Genomic DNA, 12,624 nt, shown 5'->3' on the forward strand with positions numbered 1-12,624 from the left:
AAAGCATTTCCTCTTGTTTGTACTCAACTTGCTGCCAGTTAATTTCATCAGGAGCTCCCTGGCGTTCTCTGTGTGGGAAGGGGTAAATAACACTTCACGTTTTCTACACCACTCGTGGTTTGATAGACCCCTGTCATATCCTGCCGTACGCGTCTGGTTTCTAAGCTGAACAGCCCCAATCTTTTTAGTCTCGCCTCATCCCGAAGCCGTTCCAGGCACTGGATCATCTCGGCTGCAATTCTCTGTCCCTGTCCCAGTTCCACTGTCTCCTGTTTGTGATGGAGTGACCCGGACTGGGCACAGGCTTCAAAGCGCGGGTGCATCAGGGATTTACATAGTGATATTTTCTGTCTCTTTCCCTAATCGTTCCTAACATACTGTTAACTGCTACTGCTGCACTTCAGTAGCACCGGAGCAGCCCACAATCTTTAATAGCGTTGTTCTCCGGCTCCTGCCGTGAGGTAGGGCAGTGCTGCTACCTTGGGGAACCGAGGCACAGGCTGTATCTACAGCAGTACCGCCAGCCACACAAGTCATCACCCAGGGTTCCTGGTGGGCACGCACAGCTCCCAATGCTGGAGCTTCACCTCTTCAGTACTTGCGCGAGCTAGATTTACATCCTGTGACAGCAGGGTAGACATGTCCCAAATCACATGGGCTGCCTGGAGCAGAGCAACCTGGGTTTCCTAAATCTTCAACTAACCCCTAGCCATGAAGCCATCCTGCAGTCAGCCTACAGCCTTGGAGGCAGGGGGCGGGAGCTCTTTGGAAGATCATGATCAGATACTGTGGAGGGAGACCGATCGCTACAGTAGCTCATCCCTAGCCCGTTCCTGGCTTTGCGAATCAGGACCAAGCCCCCTGACTTGCCAGCAGAAGCAGGTTGGGAGCCGGCGCAGGGAGCTAGATGCTGAGGGCTGATTTTTATCCTGACATTGTTCCAAGCCCTTCCAGTCCTGAGTTCCTCTGAGATGCTGCGGGGCCTGTGGGATATTGAGTTTCTGTCTCTGTTATTAAAATGCCCCGGGATCCATTCACCACTAACTGCGTGTTGCTCCCTAGAGCTACCAGCTGGAATGCAAGGCAGGGGCAGGCGCTGCAGCCTTGCCAAATGCGTGGGCCTCTGTGACAAAGTGAGAATGTTCTTAATGTTTTCTCCAAATGCTGTGTGGGTGCCTCAGTTTCCCCTATGCCTTTCTTAAGTATCTAGGTGGTGGGATAAGGGTGTGTGATGCTGTCTGCACAGAGAATAGGCAACACTCTGTCTCCTGGCAACTGATGGCCTGGGCCCCTCCCCTGCAAAAGTGCCAACTGAGGGTGTTGGAGAACAAAGAGATCGGGTGGCCTCCTTGCCTGGGGAAAGATAAAAGGGTCTCCCAAGCCAGCAGAGAGGGTAGGGGCCAAGCTGGTTTGAGCCTTGTCCTGCTAAACCCAGGGTTGTGACTTCAATCCTTGAGGGGGCCATTTAGGGATCTGGGGCAAAAATCTGGGGATTGGTCCTGCTTTGAGCAGGGGGTTGGACTAGATGACCTTCTGAGGTCCCTTCCAACCCTGGTATTCTATGATGGGGAAGAGTCCCACAGGGGTTAGCACTTTGATGCACCTGGGTTCAATTCCCTGCTTTATCGTCTATGCCTTTCCACAAGTCTGTGCCTCAGTTTCCGATCAATATGAGGGGGGACAATAGCCCTGTCTCTCAGGGGGGTCGTGAGGGTAAATCCATTACCAATGGCAACATGCTTTGAAAGCTAGTGAGGGAAGGTGCTGCCTGTTCTGATTTCTCTCCCGGCTCTTGCTTCCAACACTCCCCTCTCCGGTGTATCTTATTCCCCTGGGAAATCCCAGGGGCAGCTCCGTCAGTAGTTCAGACCCACAGTCTCCTGCTCTCATCTCCCCTTTACCAGTCATGGGAAGAGTCAAATCTCTAGAGAGAGACTGAGCTTGTTTAAGAGACTTAGAGAAGTTCCTGGAGGATAGGTCCATCAATGGCTATTAGCCAAGATGAGCAGGGATGCTGGCCCGAGCCTCTGTTTGCCAGAAGCTGGGAATAGGCGACAGGGGATGGATCACTTGCTGATTCCCTGTTCTGTTCATTCCCTTCGGGGCACTTGGCATTGGCCACTGTCGGAAGCCAGGACACTGGGCTAGAAGGACCTTTGGTCTGACCCAATCTGGCCGTTCTTATGAGACTCCTTAGAAAGAAGGAAGGAGTTTGTCTGGGGATTGGCAGGGGGCGGTTGGCTAGTTCCGAGCTTCTCCCGCAGAGACATTAAACCCCAGCCCTTGGTTAATTCTCTCTCTTTATGGCACCAGCTAATGTGATCCAAGAGGCATTGCAGGAGTGGGGGGTTAGAGGATTCCATGGAGGGCTTAAAAGGGCTTTTGCTCACATTGATTTCAGCTGCTCCTTTGCCCTTGTTCCTAATGAATTAATCCCGGCCTGGCCAGGAAGAGGGAGCAGCTGATGGAACCCAGGTACAATGACGCAGAAAGGATTCCCACGGTGTGCTCTGCTTGCTGAAGATAACCTCCCACCATTGCAGCTGTGATGCTGGGACAGGCCCCCCCACGGGCTGGGAGCTGGGCTCAAGCCCCCAGCCTACGGTACTCAAGGCACGAGGCATTTTGACAGGAGCTAGAAGACTGGGCCACTGCATTAAGGGCCCATTGGCCCAGCCGCTAGACCACACAGAATTGCTGAGCGTTCCCAGGGCAGGTCCAGCACCGCTCCAGCCGGGCATGATGTCACAACTGCAAAGTGAATCAACGAGTCTGATTCCAGCTGGGAAGAGTCAGCCGCAGCCTCAGAAGTGAAGGAAGAAGTCACCAGGGGTGATGAAGTGAGACTGTTCTAAATGTTTCCTCTGAATACTGTGTGGGTGCCTCAGTTTCCCCTATCCATTTCTTAAGTCTCTAGCGTGCATAAATGGCCGACACTCTGTCTCCTGGCAACAAATGGCCAGGACCTTTGACCCCCCAGAAGGGAATGGCTAAAGGTGAGCAAGGAGATCAGGTGAGCAAGGAGATCAGGTGACCTCCTGGCCCAGGAAAGAAACAAAGGCCAGAAAGGAGGGCCTGGAAGGCGTTTCAGTTGGGAGCTGGTTGGGGATGAGGGGTTAGTGCAGACGGGGTTGTCTGGCTCGCTGGACCCTAGAATGGACCTGGCCAAGAGGTCCTGTTCTCTGTACCTACAAGCTCTGTTTTAGACCATGTTCCTGTCATCGAATAAACCTCTGTTTTGCTGGCCGGCTGAGAGTCACGTCTGACTGCGAAGTGGGAGTGCAGGACCCTGTGGCTTCCCCAGGACCCCGCCTGGGCAGACTCGCTGGGGGAAGCGCCCAGAGGGGCATATGCTGAATGCTCCAAGGAGAGACCCAGGAGGTGAAGCTGTGTGAGCTTCTTGCCCTGGAGCCAGTCTGCTCCAAGGGAGAGGAGGCTCCCCAAAGTCCTGCCTGGCTTGGTGGGGAGCAGTTCCAGAGCATTGCCCGGGGACTTCATGACACCAGGTTCCCCAGGTGGCAGGAGAACTCCCCCTTTGGGGAGGCTAGCCCTCCCGCCCACGCACCAGAGCCCTGAGCATGGTCCCTCCCGTGCCCCCCCGCGAGTGGAGGAGCCCCAGCCCTCCCGAGTACCGGGCCAGCCCCAGCTCTGGGCCGAGTCGCCGTCCCACCCCAGCCATGCACAGGGTCTAACGTGGGCCAGGGATCTAAAGTCTCAGAGAGGGCGAAGCGCCTGGCAGGGAAGAATCAGGCAGATAAATCTGTAAGCAGTTTGTTTTGAAACAACCTCCATATCTGGCAGCCAAGAAATGTGCTATTTTTAAGGCTGAACTCTGGATAACCTTGAACCTGACCTCTTCCACCCAACCACGCAGGCTCCCAGCCCCTCCCTGCTTGCCACAGCCCCGGGCTCGGGGTGATTTCAGCAGGGCCCAAAGGGGCACGCTGTGTCTTCTTGTTTTGCTGGGATCGATCTCCCCAGATTCCCCCCCTCCCCACCCCCACCGCTTCAATGAAACTAAGCAGCCGGAGGCTGGAATTCGGTGATGGTTTCCCATCCGTATTAGCAGCCTCTGCCCAGCCAATCGCTGATCCCAGTCATCGAACCGGGAGACTCTTCTGCCCCCGGCAATGCTCAGCTTGGGATAATGTCTCTGTCCCATTCCTGGGAGCTGAGTGCCATTCAGATCGTCTCTTCCCGCGGCCTCGGAAGTGAGACCCAGAGGCTAGCACCGAGGAGCCCTGACTGAGATCGGGGGTCTGGGTGTTGTACAGATCCTGTGGGATTTGTGTGCACCAGGGAAATTCCCACCCGTGTAACTGGGATATTAACACACGCGTGATTTCCCCAGACAAGGCCTGAGTGAGAAGCAGCCCCTGAGCTCTGAAGGAACCTAGAATGGCTCAAGGTCACAGAGCAGGTTGCAAGCAGAGCAGTGATTAGAACCCAGGTGTCCTGATCCCTAGGCTGGTACCTGAGCCACCAGCCAGTGCTGCCCCCCTTTGCTGAAGACCCATCTTGTGAGGGCAGAGATGACGGACAGAAACTCCTCAGCCCCACACCCTGGGGTTCTGTTTGTTTCCCCCTTGGGCAGGTTTGGGGAGGCGGGTTAACTGTGCATTTGTGACCCAGCAATGGTGGCTTCAGAGTTAGGGATCAGCTGGGAAAGGAAAACCGGGGAAAAGTGTCCCAAAGGAGTTACTGAGAGACGGCCGAGGCCGTGTCGGGTGCCTGGGCTGGGAGCTCGGCAGATCAGAATGAACGTAGAGTCATGGGCCAGATGTACTGCTGCTGCTGGCGGCACACGTTGCTGCAGTGACACGTTGCCACTGTGCCCACCTAGCCTTGCCCATTGATTTCATCTGGAGTGGCATGTGCTCGGGCTAGAGGGGGCTTGGCGCTGGGAGTGTACCCCCCCCCTCCGTGGAGGGTTGAGATGAGGATCCTGCGGTACTCCAAAGCCAGGCATCAGGATCCTGGCCAGGGCATGGACCCTACTACACACAGTGCCCAGGAGCTGCCTCGGCTGGGCTTGCAAACAGGCCTAGCCCCTAGCAGAGCAGCTGAAAACACCGGCAGATCTTACAGCAAAGAATCGGGTTGCAAAATGGGCCCGTCTTGCCCTGGAATGTCTTCTCCAGAGGGCTCCAGCCCCACCCCCCGCCCAGTGCTCCCAGTTCAGTCCTGGGAATGATCGCTGGACCCCACCCTCTGCCATTGCTAGCGGAAGCTCTTTGACCATGGGAGCACCCCAGGGCACAAGACACAAAGAACCAGTCGCAGTCTGACCAGGCAAGACAGATACGGGGTGGAAGGGGACTAGGGGCCCAGAGGGAAGTGAGTGGGGCGGGGCAGGGAATAGCCCCCATTAGGGTGGGGAGTAGCCCACGTCTCCTGATTGCCAATCAAAAGCATCAGCCATGAGGCCACTGCTTAAAGCCGCGCATGTCCCCTCCAGCCCGTCCCCCCGCCCCCAGCCGTAACCCAGCCCCGTCAGAGCCACGCTGCCCAGTGGGACTCGGCTTCCTCACGGCAGCAGGAAGGAATTTGTCTCCCGCCTGCTCTGGGATGCACCGTGTTGATACTGGTCCCTCACATCAGGGCAACGGTTCTGACCTCCTGACCCTTAGGGACAGGGCAGGGAAGCCAGGACCCCGCAAGCTGCAACTGTGATGCTGCTGGGACGCCGGCCCCCAACCCCAGCCCATGCCTTCCACGTGCAAGAGACTAAATCCACCTTCATCCCGGCCCTGGCTCCATCCGTGTACAGCTGCTCCAGTGCCCCACTCCCCAGGCACAGCATGGAGGGGCACTTCCACACACCACCAGGCCAGGATGTCTGGGTTCTCACCCAGGCTCTGTCGCTGGGAGGCCTCAAACAACCCCCTTCCCCTCTGCTGACCCATGGGGGTGGATAGCTCCATCAAGCCCTTGGCATCATTATCAGTTAATTAATGACCAGGTGGCCGGCAAAGGCAAGCTGCAGAGGCCCCTACCTGCACCTATGACCTGGGGATGGGGGCTGCTCTAAAACAGGGGACTGCCTCTAGCCCCCCTCCTGCCGGCTCTCCCAGATCTGCAGCTTGCAGTGGTGGCACAGGGGCGGGGCAGATGCCTTGTTCTTCCACTTCTCTCCTTATCTGATCTGCTTCCTGGCCATGTGGACGGCCTGGGAGAGATGGGAAGGGGTGGGTAGGTGAGTGGGAAGCAAAGTCATTCCTCCTCTTGGGAGCTGGGCTGAGGGTCTGCAGCCCCAGAGCCGGAAGGCTGGAAGGAAATAGACGCACACATAGACGCACACACACACATATATATATATACACAGAGCACATATATCTATTTGCTCTGGAGGGGTTTCAGAGCAGGAACATGTTTCCAGTTAGCCACTTCCACAGCTTGGAATCATGCACTGAACCTAGGATCCCTTCACCCTTCAAATCTATATGCCCTCCACCCCTCTCTGCATGTCATTAGCCCCAAAGGTTAAGACCCCTTCCCCATCAGCTCCTGGCCTGGCTGCATCTCGGAGATCTTCTGTCTCCACCTGTTGACGGCCCCAGCGGCGTGAGCTCGCAGCTCACCCTGGCATGGCTGACTTTGCTTTGGCACCAGACGAAATATTATTAAGCGATTGTGTGTCAGAGCAGAGGGGGGAGAAGGGCAGGAGGTGGAGTTTTCAAGGCAGTTTCAAAGAGCCAGAGGAAGAAAACAGCAGCGTAGACAGAGGAAAAGCCGGAGGGAGCAGTGGGGACCTCATGGGCTGGGGCAGTGGCTCCAAGTGCTGGGGACACGACTGCTGCCAGCCACCCCAGGGGAGCAAAGGCAGCCAAACAAGAATGCAACTGACCAAGGTGTGTTATCAAAATCTGCGCAGCAACGGGAGGGGAGGCAGGGAGGGAGAAGGGAAGGGTCAGATCATGTGACGAACAGCTTTAGGGAGGGAGGAAGCGCTGCGTGGGGGAGACAGAAGTGCGTGTGGCTGCTGGGGGTTCGCCGTCAGGGGATGGGAGCCGTTGTTTTGCAAAAGGTGATGCGATCTAGCGGGTTAAATGGGAAACAGGAACCGGGAACTCCCTGGATTGGCCTCCGATTCCCAGCATGAATCACTTCCCCGACGGTGCCTGGCCCCCCGTCTGCACAGTGAGGGTCCCAGCTCAGAAATCCCCCTCCAATAGCTCCTGAGGAGAGGAGACCCAGGGACCGTGGTAATGGAGCAGAGCAGGGCCCAGCCGGTCCTGTGGCCAGCACCAGCTGATTCAAAGGCAGGGGCAGCCCTCCCCAGTATGGACAATTATGCAATCAACATTGCACCAGGGAAGAGCCTTCCTGACCCCCTGGGACTGGCATGTGCCCTGAATTAAATCCGTGGATTTACATCCTTGCTAATAACAAATACCAACTAGGACCAGCGCATGTTCCCCCACAAACAGCCAATCCTTTTTTTTAACCCTAAAGTCTCAGCCATTTCATGAGGCAGTGAGTTCCGCAGGCAGATTAGGATGGAAGGATGCGCTGGCCAACGTTCAGAGGACAAGAAGTGCTAAGTGTGTTCAAAGAGGAGTGGGTCTTGCTTTCCTCCAGCCTCCTGGGCTGCCAGAGGGGTTTGAGCCACTCCTCCCATGGACCACACGTTGAGGGGGTGCCGCTGTAGCGAGGAGGCAGCTGTGTCAGGGCTCCCTGTTTCACCCGACGTGATGGGTTTAAGCGCCAAGCTGCATCAGGGCGGTGAGAGAGCTGCTGAACAGGGACTTTTCCAGCTGGGAAAATAAAGCCCCTTTCTGTGCTGTTTGCATGTTCCCCAGGCATGGGGCCTACCCAGGGTTTCTGTTCCCCTGCCTGCGTATTTTAATTCCTCCCTAGCCTGGGAGCTCTCGCTTTCCCTTTCTCCAAGCCTCTTTCTCTGGCCCTCTTGGCGCCCTCTGATTCGGAGGACGTTCTTTGCATTTTTTGAGGTTAAAACCTGATCTGAGGGGATTTTGTGTTTGTGTTTGGCCAGAGCAAGGGGAGCAGAGTGCACATGGGTGAGATCCGGTCGGGGATCCTCACAGATGTCTAATTCACGAGGAGTGGGGGGGAGGGGCCAGGGGTCGCTGATGGTGGGGGCTAGGAGAGGAACCGTGGAGAGAAGTGTGGACTCCAGGGCTGGTGGAACAAGTAGCTGCTAGGAATCTACTCTGCTGGCAGGAAGCTACTGGAATTCAGCAGGACCAGCTGATGGAATCAACGGGCCAGAACTGCCCCTGGAGATGACAGGGAAGCAGTGTGGTCTAGCAAAGGCGGTGTGATATATTGGCTAGGGCATTGCACTGGGTGTCAAAACCCTCTGGGTTCTCTTCCGAGCTTCGCCCCTGATGTTAGATGAGTTGCTTCCCTGCTCTGATTGCCTCAGTTTCCCCTCTTTGGAGCAGGCACTGCCTCGTGGGCTGTGATCTCTGTTGAGCGAAATGCAAATCGAGAGTGGACGGTCCTTTGTTTTACGCAGAAAGTTAGTGACTAGATTTGCTGTCTGCAGACAGACCACGGAGCCTGGGGTATACGGATGGGAGATCCCTTGGTATAGCTAAAAATGTCACTTTTCTGAGCACAGCTGACGGGTGGAACACGAGTTGCAACAATGCGTCATTTCATCTCTTCTAAGCTAATAGAAACAGCAGCTGCCTGGGGTTTCAATGAAGTCACAACCCTTTAGTGACTGGGCAGAAGTGGCAGCACGAGAGGAAAACAGCCCTTCCCTGCCTACTCTGCACCCACCCTCTTGAGTCCTTGATGTGAGGTCCAGCTGTGGGGCAGAAGGCTGAGGAGACCTTTTCCCAGAGCTGCCTGCCACTGGCCCACTGGGTGATGTTAGACAAGTCGCTTGCGGTGTCTTCCCCTTTGCAACCCTGGGGGGCAGAGACTGTGTCTGTGGGGCCCTGAACTTGTCTCCAGGGCCTCAGACTGCCATACAAAATCACTACCAGCAGCTTGTTCTCCCATTGCAGGGAGCTGGAGGGCAGGAGCTTGCGGGGGTAGAAGCAGCGGCTCGGATGCCCAGGGAGCAGGCCGACCCGATTAGCAGGGAGTGGCTTTGCAGAGTCACCCTTCTGCAGAAGGGAAAGTTTGCAGGAGAATTTCAAAGGCCTTGTTTGTACTTGGGACTCAGCCATCAGAGGCCAGGAACCGACGCAGCAGACAATGGATCTCGCCAGCTGCACTGGGTTAGCCGCACCAGGGCAAGCCGTGGCTTGGTCTGAGTCGGGATCTGTCACACCCCATCCCTCACTGAGCACTTCCTGCAGCAGAGCCCTCCACAAGCCATAAGGTGGGGCAGTACCATTAGCCCCATTGCACAAAGGGGGAAACTGAGGCACAGCAAAATGACTTGCCCAAGGGCACACAAGAAGTCTGCAGCAGAGCAGGGAATGACACCTGGGTCGCCCGTGTTGATGGCAGGTGCCCAGCCATACCGCCTGCCCACACTGGCTGCTGGCCAGTGTCTGAACTGGGCTAATCCCCAGTCTAGACATGGATTTCGGGGGCTGCCTGGGGTGTGTGCATCAAACCCAGGTGAGGTCTCCCAAAGCCCTATTATCATGGCGTAGCCCCTGGCCATTTGATTTCCTCTCACAGCAGACTTTGTCTAGCTGCCAGGCAGGGGCCCTAGGCGGGAGTGCCAGGGGAAAAGATCTCACGGATGTCGCAGCAGTGGTAGGGTAAGGCTGGCTGGCTAGGTGCTTTCAACGGGCCCATCACCACGGCATCTGGGCGTTTTACAATCATGAATGGATTTTATCTTCACAACCTACCCTGCAGGTAGGACAGGACCATTGCCCCATTTAGAGAGCGTGAAACAGGCCTGGAGAGGGGAAGAGAGTGATCTTGAGATTTTTCCAAAAACCTGGCAGTTAGAGCCCTGGGCTGGGATTCAGGAGACCCAGGTTCTACTCCTGGCTCTGCCAGCAACTGTGGGCAAGCTACTTTGCCGCTCTGTGCCTCAGTTTCGCCATCTGAAGAAATGGACAGTAATTCTCTTTGCTCTCCCCTCCCACCAACCCGCAGAAAGACATAGAGACCCTCAGCTGCAAGAAGCTCTCCATGCAAAGCAGCATCGCTGCGTGTCTTCTGTTTCTGAGAACGGTGGTGTATCCCTCAGAGCCTGTCTGGCCGGCGGGCAGGGGAGGCTTGAGGGAGGAAACTGTGTGGGGGATAGAGGAACGTGTAGGCCCAGCTCCTGTGTGCAGTGGCACATGCGCTGAGTCCAAGCCAGGACTTTGCGCAAGGCAGCTGGGCCAGAGGGAACCGCAGGGTCTGTCTAGGCCAGACATGGGCAAACTACAGACCACGGGCCACATCCGGCCTGAGGGACAGTTCTGCCCAGCCCCTGAGCTTCTGCCCCAGGAGGTTCGCCCCCCGGCCCCTCCCCTGCTGTCCCCCATCTCCCGCAGCCTCAGCTCACTGCACTGCCAGTGCAATGCTCTGGGCTGTGGGGCTGCAAGCTCCCAGGGTAGTGCAGCTGCAGAGCCTGGCCTGACCCGGTGCTCTGTGCTGCACAGTGCGTGGCTGGCTCAGCTGGGTGGCGTGGCTGCCTGTCCTGGTGCAGCTGCGCCGCCAGCCACCGGTGCTCCAGACAGTGCGATAAGGGGGCAGGGAGCAGGGGGGCGGGGTTGGATAGAGGGCAAGGGAGTTCGGGGGGTGGTCAGGGGCCTGGGATGTGGATAGGGGTGGGGGTGGTCAAAGGGCAGGGAACAGGGGGTTGAATGGGGGCAGGGGTCCTGTGGGCGGTCAGAGAGAAGGGGTGGTTGGATCGGGCGGCGGGCGGCAGTTAGGGGCGGTGGGTCTGGGGGCAGTCAGGGAGAAGAGGTGGTTGGATGAGGCAGGGGTCCCGGGGGGCTGTCAGGCAGGAGAGGGGGGGTTGGATTGGGCGATGGGGTGCAGTTAGGGGCGGGGGATCTGAGGGCAGTAAGGGGACAGACAGCGGGGGGGTGGATGAGGCAGGGGTCCCCGGGGGAGCTGTCAGGGCAGGAAGAGAGGGTTTTTTGAGATGCGGCGATGGCGGTGCATTACGGGGTAGGGGATCTGACAGTGGCAAGTAAGCTGGCGACAGACAGCCGGGGGGGGCCGGTGGATGAGGCACACGGGGTCTCGCGGGGGCCGTCAGGAAGGACGAGGGGTTTGGATTGGGCGTGGGGACGTTACGGCGGCGGTGGGCGTCTGGGGGCAGTCAGGGGCGCAGAAGAGGTTGGTTGGTGATGCAGGCAGGGTCCCGGGGGCTGTCAGACAGGACTGAGGGGGGTTGGATTGGGTGATGGCGCTGCAGTTGAGGGGCAGGGGATCCTGAGCGGCAGTAATCGGCGGACAGACAGCGGGGGGTGTGATGAGGCAGGGGTCCCGCGGGGTCTTCAGGCAGGACGAGGCAGGGTTGATATTGGCGCATGGGGTGCAGTTAGCCGGTGTGGGATCTGAGGTCAGTAAGGGCGACAGACAGCGGGTGGCGGTGGATGAGGTCCGGGGTCCCGCGGGTGCCGTCAGGAAGGAGAGGGGGTTTGATTGCGGCGCGTGCGAGGGACAGTTAGGGGCCGGTGGGTTCTGGGGCGTTCAGGGAGAAGATGGTGCGTGGATTGAAGGCAGGCGTCCCTGGGCCGTCAGGCAGAGAGAGCGCGGGCGTTGGACTTGGCCGACTGGGGTGCCAGTTAGGGCGCGGGAATCTAGTCGGCCAGTAACGGCGGACAGACAGCGGGGGGGTGGATGGGGCTGGGGTCCTGGGGGTGTTGTCAGGGGGTGAGAAGGAGGGGGGTTGGATAGGGGGCAGGGGCTCGGTCAAGCCTGGCTGTTTGGGGAGGCACAGCCTCCCCTGCGCGGCCCTCCATACAATTTCTGAAACCCGATGTGGCCCTCAGGCCAAAAAGTTTGCTCCCCCGCCCTGGTCTAGGCCCAGCAGCCTCCATAACAAATTATCCAGCCCAGCCGAGCCTCTGTCCCTTGCCTACAAGCAGAGTCTCTGTAGGGCCGTAGTGGGGAGCTGTGTCTATCGAAGGGTTAATGCTGAGCCCCAGTTGGTTCCAACCCGGAGACTTAACCTCTCCTTGCCCCCATGGGAGCTGAGGGGCTGGGGGGGGAGCCTACACCGTGGGCTGGACACCCCCCCAAGCCCAGCCAGGCCCCCAGGGCTGCGAAGCAGTCGGGGAGTTTTTGGGGGGTGGGAGTCGGGATTTTCCACTCCAGACGTTATCATGGAGGAGAAGAAAGACCAGGGGAGGGGGGCAGGCTGGAGGCCACAGGGGCTCCCCTGTAGGGCTCCTGGGGTGAGCGAGGCAGCCTCTGAAGGGGGACAGACAGAGTCTGGGCCCAAGGGAGAGCAGAGAACAGGGGGGGGTCCCCAGCCCATGCTCACTCCCCTACCCCTAGACCCCACTCCACCCTTCCATCCTCAGCCCTGTCCTGCCCACCCCCAGGCCTTTCAGCTCCCTTCCCAGCCCTTCCCCCTCCCAGCCCCAGTTTGCTCCCAGGAATCACCCTGCCCCCCATCATCCTCCCAATGCCCCTGCCTCATTTCCACCCACAGGGCCCCCTGCTCCATTTCCAGCTCCTGCTGGTCCCACATGGAAGCAGCTGCTCTGACAACCCTGTTGCTCTGGCCTGGTGCTG

This window comes from Chelonoidis abingdonii, chromosome 26 (assembly GCF_003597395.2).
Source record: "Chelonoidis abingdonii isolate Lonesome George chromosome 26, CheloAbing_2.0, whole genome shotgun sequence".
NCBI classification, from domain to species: Eukaryota; Metazoa; Chordata; order Testudines; family Testudinidae; genus Chelonoidis; species Chelonoidis abingdonii.